Source organism: Pseudorca crassidens, chromosome 15 (genome assembly GCF_039906515.1).
Source record: "Pseudorca crassidens isolate mPseCra1 chromosome 15, mPseCra1.hap1, whole genome shotgun sequence".
Taxonomy (NCBI): Eukaryota; Metazoa; Chordata; class Mammalia; order Artiodactyla; family Delphinidae; genus Pseudorca; species Pseudorca crassidens.
In genome coordinates this window covers 56,163,240-56,186,265 of record NC_090310.1, presented here as the reverse complement: position 1 = coordinate 56,186,265, position 23,026 = coordinate 56,163,240, and the positions used below count along the sequence as shown (strand labels likewise).

The window sequence follows — 23,026 nt, the reverse complement described above, 5'->3', positions numbered from 1 at the left end:
GTCTTACCTGAAGAGTGAAATCTTACTGTATCCCCCCACAATATTTTGTATTCAGTGCCCTACCCACCAATTCTGTGCTGGGATCTGTGTGAGGCTGGGATCCTTCTGATGCTCAGCATAAGACTCTTCAGGTGCTGAAGGAATTTTGGCTTTTATAACCCACACAGGCTCACCAAAATTGTATAACATCACCACCTAGTCAGAAATGCTATCTACTTTGTATTACACAATAGTCACCCTCTGGTTACAAACGGTTACTGCATACCTCTAGTATGGTTTGTTTACCATCAATCTGTAGCAGGTTTCTATGTGGCAGGCTGGATATTCTATTGTGGAAACCAAGCAGCTGCTGCGATTACATTTCTCAAACCCACACAAATAAGGCAAATAAAAACCTATCTTTCCAAACCCTTCCGTTCAGATGAACAAGTCCACCCACACTGCTTTCAGCTCAGTGAAAAGGGAGATTAATTTTACTCCCTGGTAATTTTTCATTTCCCCAATCAGGGGCCCAAAGACAACTATTTTCAAAGCTCAAAGACTTTCAGAGATTAAAAATAGATCTGGGGGCTTCCCTGGTGGCGCAGTGGTTGAGAGTCCGCCTGCCGATGCAGGGGACACAGGTTCGTGCCCCAGTCCAGGAGGATCCCATATGCTGCGGAGCGGCTGGGCCCGTGAGCCATGGCCGCTGAACCTGCGCTTCCGGAGCCTGTGCTCCGCAGCGGTAGAGGCCGCAGCGGTGAGACGCCCGCGTACCGCAAAAAAAAAAAAAAAAAAATAGATCTGAAGGTATGATTTCTTCATTAGATTACAGGCAGAGCCAACAATAACCATAACATTGAGAGCTCTAACTGCTGGAGCCCCGCTGTATGTGGCACCTCGTGTACACTCCCAGCTGCAGAGGCCCCACTGGACAGTGAAAGTGCCATGAAGACATAGAAAAAGGCAGACATACACTGACAATATGGTACCAGTGAGAAGGAAGAAGCCGCAGCTGCAGTCAGACTTTGTCCCTTCCAGTCCTGACTCCAGGCAAGGGCCTACCAAAACCTAGGCAATGGTCACCTCGCCTCTGCTGTGAGAGGGCAAATACTTGCCCCCATCTCCCCAACACCACTGCACTTCCCAAATCCAGACAGAAAACCATGAAACTCAGATGAGAAACAGCTAGGCAGAAGATGCATCTTGGAAGATGGGATCCCTGAGATAAAGGCAGAAGAACAAGGACAACTCCTGGAGAGAAAAGTAGCTCTAAGTGTTACTTATTCATGAATAATCTTAAGGAAATCAGCAGTGAGCATAAGAGGAAGATGCCACTTGACTAGGGGAGAAGCTATAGCAGAAGCTGGGGAGATGGTTGAAAGGCAAGCACTTTAACTGTTCAGGGGCAAGAGATTCACAACCACAAGTGCCCAGAACACAGGTCACACGTGACACACCCAACCCATCAGGTCAACATACCCAGGTAGTCCCTTGCTCCAAGGTGAGCTAACCCAGTGTGTGGCCTATGGGAAAAATACTCCAGTTTCTGTATCCTGAATACAAGAACTATAATCAGGATGTTCTGTGAAGACTCAAACTTCAAAAAGGTTCTACTGTAGGAACCAAAAGAAAATTTCAATTTGGAAAAAAGGAAAAAAGAATAAAAAACAAAGACAGTTGTGTATCAACAAAGGAAACAGGATCGGATGATTATATGAAGAAAATGGACTAAGAACAAGAGACAACAACTGGGGTGGGGAAGAACTGAGAGGAAACAAAAAGCACAAAATTAGCTTAGAAGCATTAAAGAGAAGTGAAACTGCAGAAAACAGCAGAAAACTGAAAGGTGGAGGACAAGCTTGAGAAACTCCTAGACAAGGAAAAGTCCAGAAAGGCAACAACAGTTCAGAGATGAGTACCATGGAGGGAAAAAAGCAAAGAGCAAAGCCAAGACATGAATAATCCAGTGCTTATTAAATGGACTTAAAAAACAAAGAAGCCAGTCATGCTGTAGGATTCCATTTTATATGAAATGTCCAGAATAGGCAAATCTATAGAGACAGAAAGATTAGTGGTTGCCTGGGGCTGGGGTAGAAATGGGGGGACAGGAATGGAGAGTGACCGTTAATAGGTTTGGGATTTCTTTATGGGATGAAAATTTCTAAAATTTGATTGTGGTGATGGTGGCACAAGTATGATTTACTAGAAGCCACTGAACTGTACATTTTAAATGGGAGAACTTTAAGGTATGTGATTTACATCTCAATAAAACTTTTTTAAAAAAGAACAATGAAAGAGACTTAAAGATAAAACAGATATAGAAAAAACCACAACTAATTCTGAGATTAAGAAAAATCTGAGTATAGAAATGGGCACACCAGAGTCATTCAAAATTAGAGAAGAAACTTAACTTGAACATATCCTGGCAAAATATTTTAACTACAGGATGAAAAAGTCATAGAAACACCCAGGGAGATGGAGAAAATGTTTGGTTTACTTGAGCAGTAGCAATAATTAAGATTAGCCCCAGGATTTTCCAAGGCAGTATTAAACACCAGAAGTCAATAGAAAATATAGATCTATAGAAAACTGGAGAAAAGGGTTTCCCAAAGAATTTTATAATCAAACAAGTTGCCCTTCATGTGTTAAAGCCCAAAACTGCAATTTCAGATATGCATGGGCTGAGAAAGAAAAAAAGCAAAGCCTGAGGCTATATTCCAGCCACATAAGAGGTAAAATTTGGAGTGGTCACTAATAAACAGGGTTGCTAACAATGTATACCAGCCAAACCCATCAAGATCAGGACATAAACCCAGTTATAAAATTGACTGCATATGGGCTTCCCTGGTGGCGCAGTGGTTGAGAGTCCACCTGCCAATGCAGGGGACACAGGTTCATGCCCCCGTCCAGGAAGATCCCACATGCCGCGGAGCAGCTGTGCCGGTGAGCCATGGCTGCTGAGCCTGCACATCCGGAGCCTGTGCTCCGCAACGGGAGAGGCCACAACAGTGAGAGGCCCGCGTACCACAAAAAAAAAAAAAAAAATTGACTGCATATATCAAATTATTCTTTAAAAATGTGCTATGTAATGTTAAAAACGTAATTAAAAACAAAGCAGATTGAACAAGAGTACATTAAAGACTGAATGCAGGAAATGAAAAGATGCTGAAAGCCCTTCTCCCAAACAGACGGGAATAGGAAAATACCATTAGATTTTAGCTATGACAACTGAAGAAAGTCTTTTTTTTTTTTAGAGAAACTACTATTAGAATTTGAAACAGACTATAGACTAAAACTAAACCTGTAAATTAGTTAAATTCATTCCATTAAAAATATTCCCAGGTTTGTCAAAAACTAAATGCCTGGATTTCCTTGGTAGCACAGTGGTTAAGAATCCACCTGCCAATGCAGGGGACACAGGTTCAAGCCCTCGTCCAGGAATATCTCACATGCCGCGGATCAACTAAACCCGTGTGCCACAACTACGGAGCCTGCACTCTAGAGCCTGTGAGGCACAACTACTGAGCCCGTGTGCCACAACTATGGAAGCCTGTACACCTAGAGCCCGTGCTCCGCAACAAGAGAAGCCACTGCAATGAGAAGCCCGCGCACCGCAACGAAGAGTAGCCCCCCACTCGCCGCAACTAGAGAAAGCCCACGCATAGTAACAAAGACCCAACACAGCCAAAAATAAATAAGTTTATTAATAAATAAATAAATGCCTAAGATAAACCTTAAAAATGAAACAAAAATAAAGCAACATTAATGCTGCTTTATCATTATTTTTAAATGTCAGACACAATGGAATTCATGCCAGAAAGTATTAAAAGGGGAAAAAGAGGGTCATTTTACATTATTATATTATAATATTATAAAATTCATATGTTAATTTTATGTTATAAAATTATATATATTATATTATATTATAAAATATAAAATATATATTATATATAATATATATTATATATATATTATATATATAATATATATAATTTTATATTATAAAATATAAAATTATATGCTATATTATAAAATTCATATGTTAATTTTATGTTCTGAACATTATTTCATTGAAATAAGATCCATAATGGTTAGCAATACAGAAGAATGACCAACACTATAAACGTACCTATCTGCCTCCAAGAAGATAGGGGGCAAGAGGGTGGAGGGGTAATGAGCACAGGCTTGATCTCTATGTTAATTTTATTTTGCATCAATTAGAGAATCTGACCAATATAATGAATCAGGCTAACATAATAAGTATCAAACTTTCCATGACATAGAAAGTAGAGCTTTATTTTCAACAGCTAAAGAGCATTAGTGGAAACTGACCATCATGCCAAATGAAAATTTCAGCCCCCACAAAAAAGGAACACTTCTCAGTGCCCGATCATAATGTCAAAACACATAAAAAATAATTATCAACAAAGAAAGTTTAACAACTTCAAAATTTTTAGCCTTTCTCCCAAATAACCGTTAGGTCAAAGGTGAAATTGAGACTGTTAAAAATACCCTTACAAAAAAAGAATAAGCAACAAAATACTCCAAAGAAACTTAAAAAAAAAAAATTAAAGAGAGGAAGAGGAAAAAATTAGCTAGGAAATAAGCAACAGAACTGATAAATTTGATAAATACATCCAAGAGGGCTCTTAAGGCCAAGGCAGATAGAGACTTTCCATTCAAAAACACACTGGACCCAGGTGGTTTCCTAGGCAAACGTCTCCAAGCATTAAGGAAGTTACTCCTTACACTTAGCTCCAAAGCACCGGAAAAGGATGAAAAGCTTGTCAATCATTTTAGAAACCTAAGCATAACCCTGATTCCAAACTTGACAAAGCACAAAAAAAGGAAAAAAGCTAGTATTACAACTCATATCAACAGGCAGAAGGAAGAAAAACCATTAAGATCCAAAAAGAAAACCAGAAACCAAAAAGGCATTTGATAAAACTCAAAATCAATTTTTGAATGAAATTCTTCATGCATTCCAATACAGAAGAAAAATGTCCTCAAAAAGAATCCCTATCTCATGCCAAAAGCCAATGAGATACTTACTCTGAAAAACCCAGAAAGGTTATATTAAAGCCAAGAACAGAAGGGAATGTGATGGCCTCCGTTACAGAAAACTGTTCTGGAAGTTCTAAATAATACAGTAAGAAAAAGATTTTTAAAGTTCAAATAATAGAAAAGGGAAGACAAAAGAATTATTCACAGGTAATGGATCTGTCTACAAAGAAAATGAATTGGTGGCGGGGGGGGGCACTAGAATAAGATACTTCAGAAGGGTAGCCATTTACAAATGAACATAGAAAAAAAACCATCCTATGCACTAGCATTAACTCATATGATGACCCTCTTAAAGTACTGTATACATGCACGTGCAAGTGTGCTAAGAAACCAAAAGGTGATGCACCAAGCTGCTTATACCAGTTACCTCTGTAAAGTGGGATTATAATTGTTTTTACTTTGTGGAAAAGTTTTAAGTCTTAATTTTGTCCCTCCCAATGTATTAGGAGGCAAAATTAGCAGTAGTTCAATTCTTGGCACCCATATAAGGTCAGTAAATTTAGGACCAAAAATTAGGCAAAACAACCAAAAGGCTAAACTTGGCCAAATACTGAAAAAAATGTTTAATTCTTCAGAAATAATTATGTATTTGAAAATATCTAATTTGACTAATGTAATCTCTGATTTATCTTTTCCCTTTAAGGACAAATTTAAACTATTTTTTTAAAACCTTACACATTTGGTGATTATCTATTTCTGCTTTCCAAATAAATGTTACATACTGACATTTCAGTGTCCCTACTGTTGTAAAACTGAGTAAAACAACAAAGGAGATTTAGAGTTAGCAACTGGACAAAACTACTCTGATCCTGTAATAAGATAACCTGGGGGGAGGGGGGGAAGGAATTCTGTAAACACTAAAAGCAAATATATTAACAGCACCCTCTAGTGTTACAATATTTAAATGGCACTTCATTAAGATAAAATATAAAATTTTTTTAATATTTTGTAAAATTTCACACAGAAAAGTAGACAGAACTGAAATACATTTTAACTTCATATCCAACTTATTTCTATGTATTGTTTTCATTCACGTGGCAAATTCTCTACTTAATTGTCAGAGACCACCAGGTGTGAGTCCTCTGTCATTCAATTAATAACTAGACTAATAAAAAGCCTTGATTTTAAGTTCAGCACACAACCAATTAAATTCAGGCAACATTTCCCAGCCTCCCTTGCAGCTAGATGTGGCCGTGTGACTATGTTTTGGCCAATGGGATGTGAGTTGGAGTAAACATGCTCTCTCCTTTCCCTCCTCCCACTGGCTGAAGGAAACATCTTGAGCCACGTAAATGAATCAATACTCTAGGAATGGTGAAACTATAAGAATAAAAAGGTTCCAGATTATGTGAAAAAGAAGCTATTTCATATTTGGGTATAATAGAACAGCCAAAACTATTACCCCCCTCCAAAAAAAAAAAAAAACCCACACACGTAGAAAGAAAATCTGGCAAGACAACACATTTGGAATAAACCCAGTCACTAAATTTTCAACAGAAAATAAATCAGTACATATTTCAAACCTGGCTAAATTCTATTTTCCTTCAGAGGAACCAAATGGAAGGATCACAATAAAGGATACACATTTGTGTGAGGTGAATAAATTCACTGTTCCCCTTGACTATCAAAGACTTATTAAGTTGGCTTCTCCAGCAGACACTTAGAGGCTGGCCTTTCATTCATAATCTCAAAGCACAACTCGGAATATGTGCTGACAGCACATCCAGAATTCAGCAATAAAAGTAAAAGTAAGTGTATTCAATTCTGAAAGTAAATCCACTGTTAAGACTACATCCTTCAAACTAACGATTCACATTACAGTGTGTTCTGGTCAGTACCTTGAAGTCGAATACAAGGGGTAGTGGGAAAACAGAACTCACTGAGAATCCAGAAGCCCATGGTTGTGCGGACCATGCACGATGGTGTAAGTGCAGGAAAGACATTATCCAGTGGGCCTCAGATGTCTTGCTCTGTAAAATAAGGGTGTTGGCCCATATCTGTGGTTTTTGCATGTTTGCTTTCAGTAATGAAACAAGCACCCTCAAATTGAATCTTATTCAAAGCTGGGAGGGGGGCAGTCTACATAAGTAGGTGGATGATGTCATTAAAATGGGGACTCAATACTCTTCACTATAAAGTTTTAATACACATTTTCCAGAAATAAAACCAAATTTTAAAAATCCCCAACCAGTAAATCAAAGATTCCATAACCATATGAACTTTGCTGAGAGCAGCAAAAAAAATACATTTACCAAGCTTTCTAGCAGCAGCCTGCAATGTTAGGCTGCACTATACCATATCTTTATCATTATTTGGTTACCCTAACACAATGCTGATTTTGAATTAAAGGGGGAAAAAAGAACATGCAAGACCAAGAAAGGCAAATATCAATTATTTTAAATCATTTAAAAATATAATCCATTTTAAAATTTAATTTTTTGGGTTAAAAAAAAGACATTCCTATTAGAATGGCTAAAACAAAAAGAAACTGCTAATACCAAATGCTAATAAGGACACAGAGCAAATGGAACTCTCATACACTCGTGACGGGTTTGTTAAAATGGCAAACCACTTTAGAAAACAGTTTGGCCATTTCTTATAAAGTTAAAACACACACTTACTCTAAGATCCAGCAATATATTCCTGGGTATCTACCCAGAGAAATGACAACTTTTGCTCAAACAAAAATCTGTACATAAATGTTTACAGTGGTTTACAATAGCCCAAACCTGGAAACAACATTCACCTTTAACTAGTGAATGGATAAACAAACCATGGAATATGCCTATTAAAATGTGGTATCATTTCACACCTACCAGATAATGCAGGAATAAAAGAGTTTAATAATACCAAGTGTTGGAAAGGCTGTGGATAAACAGGAATTTTCCCACTGTTGCCAGAAACGTAAATTGGTTCAAATACTTGGGAGAACAATTTGGTAACATCCAGCAGGTTGAAGATGTGTGTGCCCTATGATTCAGCAATGCCACTTCTCAGCATACTCCACCCCATTTTAACAGTATACAACCAACACATCAACAGGAGAATATAAAAATAAGTTCTGGTATGTTTAAACAGTGGAATAAAACAGAGCAGTTAAAACAAGTGAACTCTAGCCACTTGGATCAACATGGCTTGAAAACATACCTGAATGAGCAAGTAGGCTGCAGAACTCATACCACATGAGATCTTTTATTATGGGTTTTAAATCAGTCAATATTGTATGTTGACTTATGGATATGGAAACATATAATACAAAAGTAAAACTGTGGACTGCAAAGTTACCTCTAGGAGAGAGAGAGAAGATGATATTAGCAAAGGATACAAAAAGGATATTTAAAATGTTTTATTTTCTTATTTAAAAAAAAAACCCTAAAGCAAAGACAATGTGGTTAGACTTATTAGATCTGGGTATCTGACATATGAGGGTTCATTCTTTCAATTTCTTTATATTTGAAATTTCCCAATTAAAAACAAAATTCTAACAAAGAAACTCCAGAAGTTTCACACAAAACACATGCAAAACACATGCAAAAACTGGTAAAAGCAGTTGCCTCCAGAGAGGGAAACTGGGAGCAGACAGAAGGGAGACTTACTTTCCATATCTGTCTTCATGTACTTTCTGAATTTTTTTCCATGTATATCCACTACCTTTTTTATTTTAAATTACAAATAAATCTGATGTACTCTTCACCTCAAATCTGACCCCTCTCCAAGGGGGGAAAAAAAACTAAAGTATTTTTATTTTGGATAAAGAAAGGCTACTAATGGAGATTCCAGCCCAGACTGTGCCACAAATGAGCTCTGTCACCTTGGGAGGTGATTTAATCCACCCCTCTCCAAGGGCTGTGTCACTTCTAAAATCCTATTTTCTGCGAAAACACAAACATCTCTCCATAAATTGAAGATCTGAAATTCTAAGTATACCAATAAGGAGCAATAAGCAGTTCTCCTGTAATCCTGGGTGGAAAACTTTCAGAATCTGTAACAACAGGTCCACACAGACTGTCTGTAGTGATTGCCTCATGTCCTCTGTGGAATAAAGTGGGTAGAGATGTATAGAGATAGTCACTATTACTCAACACTCAATGAGACAGGAAGTTGAGGGAGCACTTATCTGATGACTTATTTTCTTAATGAACTAAAAAGTGGAGGTCATGGTGGAGAAGAAGGAGGCCAAGGATGAGATATGGGAAAGGAATGAGTAAAATTACTGACAAAGGAAAAAAAAAAAGTCAAGGATCTAGCTGAGCCCAAAACTTATAAATACGTAAAGGAGAAAGTCACCTTGTTATCCAATTTCTCTCCAGCAGAGTGCAACTAACAAAAAAAGATAGAAAAATTAAACAAGTAGGACTGTGCCACTGACGAAAGTTGGCAAGTTATGGGGCCAATTCAGAGAATGAGAAAACCAAGGTGTTGGTGAGATGACAGTAACGAGACTCCCTGAAGTCCACAGCAGGTAAGAAGGGTTGGGAAGGCAAGAGGAAGCCAGAGAACACCGAAGTGCCCAAGGAACAAGGACTGCTGGAGGAGAATAAATGAGAGCTAGGAAGGACAGGATGTGTGCAGAGGGGAGATTCTCCAAGCTCAAGGTTCCCAAAGTATCATCTGGGAGATAACAAGGCCCAAGAAAGCTGAAGTGAACTGGATGTAAAACTCCCTGGAAAAGATAATGTAAAGGGAGAGTGAGGTTTGAAGGCTGGATAAGCCAACAACTTAGAGACGATGTTAGAAGACACAGTGGCAAGAAACATAGCAAGCCAGGAGCCAACATCCAAGGCACATAAATGGCCAAGAAGTTGGTAGATGATGGCACAAAGTAAAGAGAGGATGGTATCACAGACTGATGTGAACTTCAAAACTGATAGGCATCAAGGCTGGAGAACACAGCCTGCTATTCTCACTACCTGGAATGCTATAACATCTGGAGAATTCCTATTCATACTTCAGATCTCTGTTTAAATGATCAATTCCTCAGCAAATTCCTTCCAGACCCCTCAAAATCCAAGTCAAACTGTTCACCTTCCTTCACTGTTCCCTCCAAAGCAATGACACAATTCATGCCAAGTATCCTTCTTTATCCAAATTTATGCTCTTTTTGAGTTCATGCAGTGAGGAATCCACATTTTCCTGAATCTATCTGGTTCCTAAGTTTGGACTAGCAAAATAAAAGATTTCAGAAGGGTATACCCCCAAATTTATCCAGAGCCACCAGGTCAGGAAGGCAGGTTCTCTGATGAATTGGATATAGGACACCTTAGCCACACACACTTAAAAGCAGTCCACTTGGCTGTAAGAATTCCTAACACATCAAGATTCCTTTTTAATTTTAATGTGATTCTCACTATATTGCTGATGGGAATATAATCATGTGTAAGCTTTCTTCTGAAAAATGTGAGAAATCCAAAAGATCATAAATAAAATGTATTACTTATAATTCACTCAGCAAATCATAAAATTACTAAATAATTTTTAACATCCCTTAAGCAGGAAAGCACTTTGGATATACTGCTAGTGGGAGTAATTACTGGCTTTAACATTTCTAGATGGCCATTTAACAACATTAATCAAAAGCTCTAAAAATACACCTAACCTTTGACCCAACAATCCTATTCTTAAAGAATTTATCATAACAAAATAATTAAAATAGGCTCAAATTTTTCAAAGTGAGAATGTTCACTAAATAGTGCTTAGAATAATCCAAAACTGGAAGGTAAATTATTAATGTCTAAAAATAGAAAACTGGTTGGTTAAATCGTGGGTTAATTCTTATAATAATATATTATGGGGATTAAAAAATTGGTAATAACATTTCACTGACATGGAAATGTGTTGACTGTGTCACTGAGTAGAGGAAAAGGCAGGTTACAAAACATACATGACAATCCTATTAAAGTTGTAGCCACACACACTTAAGCACGCACACGCACGCACACACGCACGCGCGTGCACACACACACACGGAAAAACAGATTCTCCAGATGACAGGATTAAAACTGATTTTTTTCCTCTTATTTTTCTAGAATGTATATGTATCACTTTCAAATTTTTTAAACCTTAAATCACTGCATAAGGTCAATACTGAAATAAATATGAAGGCAACACAAACTAGAAAAAAGAAGCTAAGGCACTCAAAACCAGTGCTGAAGAAACACACCCAACTGATGTAGTCAATGTGCTCGCTCCCCAAACAGCAGCTGACAGATGGGTCTCCCTGTAACGAAATGCCTAAGTTCCTCATTTCTGTGATTTGCTGAGAGCACCTGAGTAACTAAGGGAACCAAAGGTGTGGTTAAGAAGGTAGGCGTTCTTAATGTGCTGCAAACCTACCGGGTTCAGGGGTTCCTGATTTTCCTGTATTTCCTCATATCCTTTTATTCTCTGATTTCAACTCTTCCAAAGCCCATTTTTATCTAACAATAGTACTGTACTTCTTACTTAAGAAAAATTACATATATATATAAATTTTAAATGCTATGTTAAGAATTTTTTTTCTACTTCTCAAGCGAGGGAATAAATGGATTAACATCTAGAAATACTGCCTATCAATCGATCTAATTGTGAAATTGGTTCAGAAACAATTTTCAGGCAATGGGAAACCTCTCCATTTAACAGGAAAAAAATGAGAAAGGGGTGATAGAAACATCACTCAACTATGAGTATATTTTATTAGGCAGTCCTTAAATTGAAGTGTCTTACATTATGAAATACCCCAGAATCCAAAAGCTTACAACTTGACAACTCAGTAGATAAAGCAATGTGGTCTTGAGCTGTGCCACCCAATGTCGTCACCAGCCCCATATGACTACTGAGCACTTGAAATGTGGTCAGTCCAACTGAGATATGTAAAATACACACCAGACTTCAAAGAGTTACCATGAAAAAAAAAAGTAAAATCTCATTAATTTTTATATTGATTACATGAATAATGTTTTTTATACATTAGGTTATAAAATGTATTACTAAAATAAATTTTACCTGTTTTTAACTTTATTCACCATAGCTACTAGAAAATTACATATGTGACTCCCACTGTAATTGTATTGGACAGCACCAGTCTAAGAAAATGGATATCAGGAAAAAAAAGTAAATGTTATTTCACAGTAGATAACCATGGTAATCAGACTCCATTCAAAGAGTGTGTTCTGACACCTTTTTACAAATACACATATACACAACAGAGGCATGGCCATGTATCTTAGTCCAAATATCAAAGCAAACCCTATATCATATCCTACGTAATCAACTTTGCAGCCTGCACTATGATGGCGGTGAACAAGTGCCATAACCTAATTTCTCACTCACAGCACTGGGAGGAGGGAGGGAGTCAGATGTGAAAAAGGCCAAAGCAGAAATCCACGTGGTAACAAGCACAAGCTGAAAGGCCAAAAGGGGAGTCAGAGGCTCTTTTTGAGAAGCTCAGAACCAGCATAAGAAATCTAAATGAAACACAGGGTCCATCCAAGGGTAAACACTACTCAAATCCAAAAGGGCCTTATAATTACTAAATTGCAGGTTCTGGTTTTACATGGCAAACCTAAAACAAAATACCTGTATTTAAAACAAATTATCATCAGAGGGAATGGGACAAATTTATTGATGAGGTTTTTCCATACCAAACAGAAAGTCAGCAAACAACTTAAGACAATTTATAGACAGTTGGTCTTAATCCAACACTAACATGTTGATTTTAAAATATATCCAACTGAAAAGGCCAGAGTTGTTCTAATATGCTTCGAATCTCTTTATATAACCATTACAATCTTCCTTCCTTACCTTCTTATGCAAGCTCTGTAATCATCATCAGTGTTTATATAGTTTTGCAAAACTACTCAATTTCTCTGGTAAATATTTCTCTTGTTGCTACTGATCAAACTATAAACAACACAGCATTTTCATATAACATGTTTAGTAACGAGAAAGTAGGACACTGACGTCAACGGCATGAAGAATCTGTAAACCAAAAACACCAGAACTACCAGACACAGTGAGGCCTCTCAGAAATCAGCCTCCAATAAAATAGAAATTTCCCTTCCCTGCTCAGTTTTTGATCCAGTTTATATCTAAGTCCCTCCATATCTGTGGCAGTTCAATCAACTTCTAAAATGAGCCTGAATCAGCACCCAGTCTGTAGGCTCCATGTATTGGGCAGAGCTGTTGCTCTCAGCTATGAATGCCCAGGCAGTGAACTCTCACCTGTATGCTCTTTTTTTTTTGTTTAATATTTATTTACTTATTTATTTGGCTGAGCAGGGTCTTAGTAGCAGCACACAGGATCTTTGTTGTCATGTGTGGCCTCTTCGTTGTCGCATGTGGGCTCTTTTAGTTGCGGCATACGGGTTCTTGTTGCAGCATAAGGGATCTAGTTCCCTGACCACGGATCAAACTCAGGCCCCCTGCACTGGGAGCGCGGAGTCTTATCCACTGGACCACCAGGGAAGTGCCTATATGCTCCTGTTAACAATGATGAAAGGTACTATCAAGGCTTCTCTTTTTCCCAGTTTAGTAAGAGGTCAATATTTTAGCATCTGTACTGACAGTCACAAAGAAAATGGAATAAACCAACTGTTTGGCTAGCTTCCTGAACTGCCACAACTGTCTAAGCACTGAAATGGAAATGGGAGTACATGTGAAGCAATATACCTAGACAGACTGGAACAACTAGTGAACTAAAGAAACACTGCCTAATTATCAAACAGTGCATGAGAGCTCAGAAAAGCAGGAATTCAACAGGGCTTGAAACTGTCAGAAATGACTTTTGGGAACTGGGACTTGGCACCAGCCTTGAAAGATGGAGAGTCCTGAGCAGGAGGCCACCATGGGGTCAGTCCAGAGGTAGGCATGAAAACAGGCTAACCAGGGCACACTAGATGGAGGAAGAAAACGCCTCACAGGATCTTCGGAGTCTCCAAAGTCCAATGTGAATGCAACACAGCTTTATGACACATGAGCTTCTGGACAGATGATAAGAGTTAGCAAGAGTCCACCGCTGGATACTCAAGATAAGAGATCAAGAAGCTACTGCGTTAATCCAACTATACGGATCTTGGCAAGTGGGACGATGGAAACAACAAGGGATGGATAGTGGGAGTGATTTTTAAAAAAAAGAAAAATCTAAGACTTGGTGTCAAAGATGAGCTCTGGGAGAACAAGAATGTTCCCCCTTCAGAAATAAGTAAATGGATTTGACAGGCAAGTAATGAATGAAGTTTGGACGTGTTGAATTTGAGCTGGTGGTGGCATGTACATCTGACAAGTGTCCAACAAAGACCACCAGAAATTGAGAGAAGCTCTATGAAAGAACAGAGCAGAGAAAGAGATTTGTGAATTGAAATAGAAAAATGGTAACTGAAACTCTGGGATTGGGAGACCATTTATTTTGCAGATATCCCCAAACACAGCTGCCTTCCCCTCACCTCCCTTATCTTTAGCAATTATTACTTTTAAGAATGCAAAACATATAATTTAATGATGATGGCTTAAGGAAAAAAAACTACACACAGAAAACAAAATGAATGAAAGAAATACACAAAAATATTCACAGTGATGTCATTAAGTAGAGGATTCAAGGATATTTTCTTCTTCCTAATTTTTGTAATTTCCCAAGTTTTATTTATTTTTTAAAATAGCAAGCATAGCTTCTATTAGAAAATAAAAAATATGTTTTAAAAAGGCATGATTCCCTCTAAGCATTTTTGAAAGTTCTTATAACTGTACACCTAGTGAATTTATTTCACTGTATGTAAATTAAAATTAAATAGACAAAAATACCATTGATGTAGTGTTTGACATTCACCATACTGAATAAATTTCGTCTTGACAAGACAAAATGAGAGAATGTTTATCAGTAGGAATATAAATTCTTGCAGCTTCTCAATCTTCAATTTGCCAGTATCTATCAAAATTTTAAAAACTGGAAAATCTTATCACTGTGCCCAACAATTTTATGGCTAGAAATTTACTTATGGGTAGTCTCTCCAAAGTATGTACAAGAAATTTCACTACATTATTATTTATAATAGCAAAAATTTTTAAATAACCAAAACGCCCATCAAGCTTTAGGATGAGGGAGATGGTAGAAGGAAAGGAGAAAAAAAGTAATGTTCCTTAGTAATGTATTTGTGCTTAGTCTCACTACTTAAATTGCTGAATACCTGAATAAGAGCAAGGGAACAGGTCTTCAATTTCTTTACCCCCAGGCTTCACACCTGTGACCCTGACCAAGAACCCCAACAGCAACAGGCACTCAAATGTTAGTGGATTAAAAAAAAGTCAAAAGCATGTAAATGAAAATGAAAATATTTACCTCTTACCTTGTAATTAGTATAAGTGGCAAGACCGTGCCTGTTTGTTTTCTAGTTTAAGCTACTTATGTGGAATTTGGCCTTTATTAAAGAAGTATTACCTTATCATTAGCATTAACCTAATAATTATTCCCAGGATTGCATTTAGACCTTTGCTGACATGTGCAAAGGGCAAAGTCAAGCACAAAAGGACCGTCAGTACAACTCTCACAAAATGCAGAACAAGAAAGATCGTGTTTCAGATGCAGACCTGTCCTTATGCTTTCCATTACAAGCTGCTGAGCTACATTTCCTTGTGCTGCCAAAGCCCAAGCTCAAAACAGCATGTGGAGTCCCGGTTAGTGGAGTTAAGACCTACTTAAGAGAAACAAATGGTAAATGTTTTAAGAAATGTTTAAGAAAATGTTTTAAGAAAAACATTTAAGAAAAACATTTAAAACATTTCTTAATGTTTTAAGAAAAACAAATGGTAAATCAAAATAAAAAGTAATAATAAACCTGGCAGGAGGTTTATGCAGTCTACTTTTCAATGGGCCATGCTCAATCCTAGAACTCGCTCTATTACTTCTTCCCTCTAAAGGAATATCTCCAAGGCCCTAATGCATCCCTAGGTAGGATTACAAATTTTTCAGTCCCTTAAAAATTAACTCTCCATTTGCACAAAATATTTTGAAAGACAGTACTTTAGAGCACCAGAAGAAGTAAATTTTGTTACCCAGTGGGCTTTCTTGATAATTGTTTTAACTCCATATTCCCTAGCACAGGGCCTCAAATTTTAAAAACTTTTAAAAGATTTTAGTTCTCACTATGTGCCAGGCATTGTACTATATATCCTATGTGTGAAATTCCATCTTCACAACAACCCTTGGGAAAAACTGGGCCCACACTTTATAAGTAAGAAAACCCAGAAGGGGTGAGGCCTCCTGGTCAAGGTCCTGGAGCTTATAGGAGACGTGACAAGACAGGGGACAGAGCCCATCAGGACTGTGACAGCAGAACCCTCACCTTTCATTATGACTCTACATTGCCTTCAATGCCACCACTAGAATAAACTGCAGGTACTGTATTTGTGGGAAAACAGAAGACTTAATTACTCAAAAATCACTTTCTTTTAAAGCCTCTTAAAAATGTATCAATACGTTGGGGGGCGGGGTGTGCTTCCAAAAAAGCTGGGTCACGTTCTGTTTTTTTAAGCTTGGTAGACAGATATTCACCTTACTGTTTATTAAATGAACGTGTTTTATACATGCTTGTACCTATGCATGCATTTCACAATAAAAACCCAGAGCCTGACTCAGGCAGCGTCTCTGGAATAGTCAATGCAACACCAGTTATGAGCCTGACCCTCCATTATAAAGAAAAACGTATGAGATGACTATAGTTTAGCCAGACACCAACAAGTTCTTCACTGGAAAATATTTAGGCTGTGAATCTTTCAACTTCACTGTTTGTTCTAGGGCAACTTAGCATTGCCACTCACAGATGACTCTAGGTAAATAAGCACACAAATGCCATCAGAGTTATACCCGTTCTAGGCTTCAACGAGTGTCCAGTGATCCTGTATTTTTTTTTTAATTTCAGAAACTAAACATTGGTCTTTTGCTGTTTGGGACAAAAAATACTAGTCATTTTAAATGATTAGAATATGAATAGAGAAATTATGGTTTTTTCCTGCCAAAAAAAAACGGGGGGGTAATTTACTTCCCAAAATAAAATCTTCATAACCATAAATCAATTTTAAGTTATGTTTATTAAAAATTTACAGAGTCAAAAGGGACGTATCCATCAGTGAAGATTAGTCAAGAAGAGGAATAGTGGGAAGAACATGGAAAAAAGTAACAAGAAAAGCGTTAAAAGAATATCTTTTTTTAGTGAAACAAATTATATACTTTGTACTTTGGAAAATGCAAGTTGCACAACATGTATAGTATAATCTGACTTTTATTAAAAGTATAATTACATAGAACATACTTGTGGACACAGGAATGGGTTGGGATGGCTAAACATCAAGCTGCCTTGAGTGTAGGGGGCATAAGAGTCTGTATGACTTTCAAAATTTGCTTTATCCAATTCTGACAAGTTAGAATTATTTTCCAACATGCATATGCTTCTTTTATAAATCATTTAAAAAGCTAAAAAATATTGTTTTAAAAAAAGGTTCCATGATGGCAAAGTTGCAATTAACAAAATATCATTTAGACAAATCACAGAAAAATTCTGAAAGTGAAAGTACTATGACTCTATGAATACTTATTTTTGGAAAGTATTTTTTTAAGCTGATTGGTAAGATGAGTGTTTGGAAGAGCTCACTTTCTACGCTACTGAACAACTATCAGAGACCAAAACACAGAATTGGGTCAGAGGTTCTATCAGTAATATTGGGGAAATGCAAACATATTTTTAAGAAAGGAATCTTGAGAAAGGAATTAAGCAGGAGGAGCCACTCAACAAAAACAAGACTGAGTTATCAAGTGAGCATCCTTGAACTTCTGTCAAGTGGCCCTGTAACACCCCTCCCCTTCGTAGGCTCCACTGTACTCTGGAAACATGAAAACCTGCCCTTTGCACACAAGGCTACCCAGCTGACATCATAGCCCAGGCCCTTGAGAGCATTTCAGAGGAGACGTCACGTGGAGGGAGAACAATGACGTGCCACCCGACTTTCCCCCAACAAAGGCCACTCCCCACTCACAGGAAACTGTTCACAGTGCTTCTCTTCTTCTTTTTTTTTAAAATAAGTTAATTAATTTATTTATTTTTTGGCTGCATTGGGTCTTCGTTGCTGCAAGTGGCCTTTCTCTAGTTGCGGTGAGCGGGGGCTACTCTTCGTTGAGGTGCGCGGGCTTCTCATTGCGGTGGCTTCTTTTGTTGCAGAGCACGGGCTCTAGGCACATGGGCTTCAGTAGCTGTGGAACGTGGGCTCAGTAGTTGTGGCTCACAGGCTCTAGAGCGCAGGCTCAGTAGTTGTGGCGCACAGGCTTAGCTGCTCCACGGCATGTGGGATCTTCCCAGACCAGGGCTCGAACCCGTGTCCCCTGCATTGGCAGGCAGATTCTTAACCACTGAGCCACCAGGGAAGTCCTCTCTTGTTTCTTAATTGGGGTGTGCAAAAGTGCTACATGCTGGGGTTGCCAGACTTTGATTTCCTAGAGGAAAAAAAAGTCACCAAAAAAATGTGGTAGGAATAATACAGAATTGTCATTTTTGCATTTTACCATTTCCTTAAAAAGGGATGTTAACACTTCAGAAGCAGGAAAGAGATAACCCCAGGGCCAATACCATTCACAAGTCAGAAACTATGAGCAGCCAAATCATTATATCAATTCAGTAGATGCCAAACAGGCTGACAAAACACCTACTCCTGATTTAACAAACAAAAACAAAAGCTCTTCAATTAAAATTATAACGATACTTGCTGAATATAACAAAAAATATCTTCTGAAAACAAGGGCAAACACAAAAATACTATATACTCTTCATTTAGTTTGTATATTTTAAAGGACTTATAAAAGAAGCACATGTGTATGTACCTGAAAATCTAGATGAAATGAGCAATTTTTTTAGGAAAACTGTTTTTTGAAATCCTTAATAAGTAACAATAAACAAATAGAGAAAAGTACGAAAGCAAAGAATTATTCATAAGAAAGGTGCCAGGGACTTCCCTGGTGGCGCAGTGGTTGGGAATCCACCTGTCAATTTAGGGGACACGGGTTCAAGCCCTGGTCCAGGAAGATCCAGAGCAACTAAGACCGTGTGCCACAACTACTGGGCCTGCACTCTAGAGCCCGCATGCCACAACTACTGAGCCCGCATGCCACAACTACTGCAGCCCGCGTGCCTAAAGCCTGTGCTCGGCAACAAAGAGAAGCCACCGCAATGAGAAGCCCACACACCACTACAAAGAGTAGCCCCCGCTTGCCGCAACTAGAGAAAGCCCGCACACAGCAATGAAGACCCAACGCAGCCGATAAATAAATAAATAAATTTATTTTAAAAAAGAATAAAGAAAGGTGCCAGACTCAGACAAATTCACAGGCCAGTTATTTCCTAATCTTCCTGGTAAGAAATGGGAAATTGGTAACCTTCCCAACTTCTTCTGGAAAAACTGACAAGCTAACAAAGAAAGCACAAGAGAAGAAAACTGTATGTTAACCTCACTTGCCATTCCTAGATTTTTTTTTTAACTTTTGCAAATATGACATGCAAAGAATGACATCTGGTTTTAATCCTGATTTCTTTGATCCATATGTCTACAGTTCTCTTATGAACTGTAAGTGACTTTTGCCCATTTTTTTCAATAGGTTTGTTTTTTTTCTTGTTCATCTGTAAGAGCTCCTTATAAATTAAGCACATTAACTCTTTGTTGGGTTGCAAAATTATCCCCAGAAAGAGCAAAAGACTGCTTTTTGCATTTTGTTTGTACCACCTGAAATGAAGGATTTTTTAAATTAATTTCTCTTAAGTCAAATCTAGTATCTTTTTGCAATTTCTTCTATCACTTTCATGCTTAGAAAGTCCCTCTCCATTCCAAGATCAGAGAAACAGTCACCATTATTTTCAGCCAGATGTTTTTGCTCAAAATCATTTTAATATATGTAACATCCATCTCTAAAACATGCATATTTAATAAAATCACTGTTCAAGAAAATAACTAGATGAGTATAATTATATTAACTTTAGTTGTAGAACAAGTCTAAGTAAATTATGACAGTAAAGTACTGTATGATAAAATACTACAAAGCCATTCTATAGTACACTATCTGATGACATGGGGAAATAGTCATGAACTGCTACTAAGTGGGGGGAAAAAAGGCAGAATACCATTTTTATATAAAAACTACACTTATTTGAAAAGCCAGGCAGTATAGACACTTACCTAAACATTAACAGTGATCCTCCCTGGGTGTCAGATTCCAAGTGGTGTCATTTCTTTATGTTTTTTTGTTTTATATATTACTTATGAATTTGTATTATATTTGTGATTAGAAAAAAAGTTTAAAATTCATAAATACATATGCAAAAAGAGTCACTAAAAATTTTTGCCCACATGCTTAAGTTGCAACTGTCTTTCAAAAAAAATAAGATGCCTTTCCTTCACTTATTTAATCCCATATTACAAATGGGATAATAAAAACTTAGTTCAAGAAAAAAGGGGGTCTTGCCAATCTACCTAATTACCTAAATCAGGGAGTAATGCCTGATTTATATTCTTGGCAAAATGACCAAGTTAATATCACAAGCCAATGGCAAAGATCAGTGGTGATAGTAACTCAAACTCAGCTAACACAAATGGTTCCATTTTCCCTAGTAGAATGTGCCTCAGTGTATGAATGAGCACTGCCCAGCTCAATCAAGCTGAAAAGCCTGTTTTATGTACACTAACCCAAAACCTCCCTGGATGCAACTAGAGATTATCATACTAAGTGAAGTAAGTCAGAAAGAGAAAGACAAATACCATATGATATCACTTACATGTGGAATCTAAAATATGGCACAAATGAACCTACCTACAAAACAGAAACAGACTCACAGACATAGAGATCAGACTTGCGGTTGTCAAGGGGGAGGGGGAGAGGGAGAGGGAAAGATTGGGAATTTGGGGTTGGTAGATGCAAACTATTACATTTAGAACGGATAATCAACAAGGTTCCCTGTATGGCACAGAGAACTATATCCAATCTCCTGGGATAAACCATAGTGGAAAATAATATATAAAAAAAGAATGTCTATATGTGTAAAACTGAGTTACTTTGCTATACAGCGGAGATTGGCACAACACTGTAAATCAACTATACCTCAATTAAAAAAAAAACTCTAAAACCTTTCCAAAATGTCTAGGAGTGATCACAATTAGATACTGACCAGATTAAAATACCGGGAGTCAAAATTTTGAACTCAAAATTAGTGAAGACCTGGAGATGGTCATGCCAGAGTCCCAGACAGGCTGCTTCTCCCAAACTGTGCCCCAGTGCCTGACCCAGCACTCTGCCCAAAGACGGTGCTCAACAAAGGAGGGTGGGAGAAGGAACACAAAGGGTTTAGAAATCCTGCAGCAGAGACTCACACCCAGTAGAGGCAGCAGGATAACCAGAACCCAGACCAGACTCATTTCTCCTGAGAAGCTATGGAGAGGAAAACAGTGCCAGGATGGCAGAGGGCTCTTAGTGCCTACTCCATGCCTCTGCTACACTAAGTTCCCGGCCCACAACCTCGAGGAGTTAGCCCTAAAATGTAGTTAGGATGAGTGTTTCTAGAGACCTGGAATACAAGGGGAAGCCCATTTTTTGAAAAAAGCCTAAAGGATATCATCAGAGTCACATAAGGCTATTATAAAAGTATGATGCAGAAGTCTCAAATTCTATTTTTTAATAGTACTGGAGCAAAAGTAAGGAATTAAGGCACAAGAGCTCCATCAACTCAAAATAGACATATGTGCCCAAAGGGTCAAGCACTAAACACCAAAAGTACCGAAATTTAAAACTTGAGTGGAAAGTTTATAAATGACACCTAGCCTCACTTTCTGGCTGCTTAGAATAAGAGCACCCAACTTTCAGACCATACCACTTAAAGTTCCCATTTACTGGGACCAAGATGTTGAAAACTCTTCAAGTTCAAATTTTATTTTTTAATTCAGCTGATTATCCCAAGCATATTTTAACAGACAACCAAACTTGAAATCTAAAAAATATTTTAAACAAAATCATGTTCTGATTATTCATCTTTAAGAAAAATATTTCCTTTGAAAAAAGATTAGATTTTTATTTTGAAAACTAAACCCCAAGAAAAATGAACTACAAATAAAAAATGTATGTCTTGAATACATCATAAAATAAAATTATAAGGCAAAATGGGCAAAATATCTGTAACATTTTTTAAAGTGCTAATATCCTGGATATAAAAAGAACTGCTGGGCTTCCCTGGTGGTGCAGTGGTTAAGAATCCGCCTGCCAATGCAGGGGACACGGGTTGGAGCCCTGGTCCAGGAAGATCCCACATGCCGCGGAGCAACTAAGCTCGTGTGCCACAGCTACTGAGCCTGCACTCTAGAGCTCATGAGCCACAACGACTAAGCCCACGAGCCACAACTACTGAAGTCCATGTGCCTAGAGCCCGTGCTCCGCAACAAGAGAAGCCACCGCAATGAGAAGCCTGCACACCGCAACAAAGAGTAGCCCCCACTCGCTGCAACTAGAGAACGCCCGCACGCAGCAACAAAGACCCAACACAGCCAAAAATAAAGTAAATAAATTTTTTAAAAAAAGAGAACTGCTATAAATCACCAGGAAAAAGATGAACACAAGACTAGAAAAATTGGTGAAAGAAATGAGTAAGCCAAACAAAATACAAATGGCAAAAAAACCTCATTAAAAAGTGTTCAAACTCACTAGTTATCAAAGAAAAGCAAAAGAAACATGGTTCTATCCTTCACCCAAATTGTTTAAAAAAATTTTTTTAAGTTTAAATAATAACAGTAATTCCCTAACCTGGATGCAGAAGTATCTGGCATATATGTTACATATGTATCAAAGCCTTAAAAATGCAAATGATATCCCCTCCAAAAATGTAGTCTGAAGAAAAAAAAATCAGAAAGATGCATATAGATTTCTGTACAAGGCTGTTCACCACTGTATTATGTTCACCACAGCAAAAAAAAAAAAGAAAAAAAAAAGGCC

The 23,026-nt window shown here is 37.7% G+C and overlaps 1 protein-coding gene across 2 annotated transcripts in view; it reads right to left on the bottom strand.

Moving 5' to 3' along the window:
* Positions 1-23,026, bottom strand: part of SLC23A2 (solute carrier family 23 member 2) — a 151,143-nt gene that overhangs the window by 114,286 nt on the left and 13,831 nt on the right. The window contains exon 1 of one of the 2 annotated variants that reach the window (XM_067707547.1): positions 6,927-6,945. The exons of the other annotated variant lie outside the window; for it this stretch is intronic. The gene's annotated coding sequence lies outside the window, so the exon portion shown is untranslated. Of the gene's footprint in view, positions 1-6,926; positions 6,946-23,026 lie in introns of those variants that run through there. 2 annotated transcript variants of the gene reach the window in all.